This window comes from Elephantulus edwardii, unplaced genomic scaffold (genome assembly GCF_000299155.1).
Source record: "Elephantulus edwardii isolate Elephantulus edwardi_28Jun2011 unplaced genomic scaffold, EleEdw1.0 scaffold00192, whole genome shotgun sequence".
NCBI lineage: Eukaryota > Metazoa > Chordata > Mammalia > Macroscelidea > Macroscelididae > Elephantulus > Elephantulus edwardii.
This window is the reverse complement of record NW_006399942.1, coordinates 3,280,320-3,282,230: the sequence shown is the minus strand read 5'-3', so window position 1 is coordinate 3,282,230 and position 1,911 is coordinate 3,280,320.

Below are 1,911 nucleotides of genomic sequence, written 5' to 3'. Positions count from 1 at the left end.
GTGACTGGGGTAATCGGGATAGGTGTGTCAGAGGCAGTGTGGTTGGCGCAGGATAGAGCAGGGCTTAGGGCTGTTGTGCATAGGGTTGCTATGAGTCGAAAATGACTCGACGGCACATAACAACAAAAACAGTTCATACGTGTATACCCATAGTAATAAAATCTTTGAATGAAAAAGTGTCTTAAGGCTTGTCGCCAGGGAAGCAAGAAAATTTAAAAAAAAAAAAAAGAAAATTTGGAAAAGTGCTAGGAAAGTTAGGTGGAACATTCCCTATTTTATTCTGAATAAAATAAGGGAGTTGGTAGCTACTAAGAAAAAAAGAAAGGCACGATGAATCTCTGAGACCCTTTGTGGATCTAATAAGAAGCCTTAAGGTCAATTATTAGAGATTTCAAGCATGGTTTCCACAAAACAAACACACAAAAGTAATAACATAATGCAATGATTACAGAAATTAAAGACTGGGTTCAAATTCCATATCTGCCATTTTCTGGTTGTGGTATCTAAAGTTCCTGTAACCTGAAGAGTGTTCCTTAAAAGGACAATTTGGAATGAATGGACAGAGAGTGTATTTTATTTTCTTTACTGTCACAAATTAAAAAAGAAAATAACAACTTTCAAAAGAATTAGGCTATAACACAGTTTGAAAAAACAATGTTCTATAGTAGGTAAATGGGATGAAGCAATAGAAGAGATCCAGTGGGGACTTGGAACAACAGGATAATAGTAGTCATTGGTCAATGGTGATTAATTTTATAAAAGACTATGTATATAAATGATTGTATGACACACAATGTGAATGAAGGATTGTGTGAAACACCATGTATATGATTTTTGTACATAAATCAATATAAATAAAAAGGAAAAAAACAGTGTTTTAGCTGAACAAGGAATAAAGATGAGAGAAGAATTGATGTCTTTGAACTGTGGTATTGGTTAAGAGTACTGAATATCCTACAGATGGCCGAGACCATATGTCTTGAGAAAAGTGCAGAGTGCTCCCTGGAGCCAAGAATGGTGAAGCTTTGTCTCATACGTTGGGCATGTTGCTGAGAAAGGCAATTCCTTGGAAGGGATATCATTGCTTGGAAAGGTGAAGGGGTCACTAAAAGAGAGGAATACCCCCAATAAGCTGGATTGGCATCGTGACAGGTGTATCAGAGATGATGAAAATGGCACAAAATAGGACAGGGTTCAGGTCTGTTATTCATAGGGCTACTATAAGTCGTCTTGACAACACGAAATAAGTACATGCTACCTATGACAGTCGTGACTAGGTCTTGAAACACTTTCAGCAGCAACCAGCAGTACAATTATTGCCCTCAGCTTGTCCAGAAAAAAAGAGTAACAAAGGTGAAAACCACATAGAAACAGTAAGTCCAAAAGACTAATGGATCACACAAACTTTAATCTCTATTACCTGATACTATTGTTAACTTGTCTTTGTCAGAAATTTTTCTATCCCTTCAATTACGCAGATTCCTTTTTTCTTCTGTGGGAAAATCCTGTGTAACCAAAGTACAAGGAGGAATGTGGCATCAGGATTGGTCGAAGATTCGTCAACAACCTGCTTTATGCAGATGGCACAACCTTACTTGCTGAAACTGAGGAGGGCCTGAAGTGCTTGCTGCAGAAGGTCAAGAACTTCAGCCTTCAATACAGATTGAAGCTCAACATCAAGAAAACAAAGATTCTCACCACTGGGTCAATTGACAGCATCAATATGGATGGTGAAGAGACTGAGATAGTTAACAGTTTTAGTTTGCCTGGCTACACAGTCAACACTCTTGGTACCAGCAGCCAGGAAATCAAGAGACAAATTACATTGGGAAAGTCAGCTGTCAGGGACCTCTTCAGAGTACTGAAGGGCAACAATGTTGGGCTGGAGACTACGGTGCACCTGATCCGGTC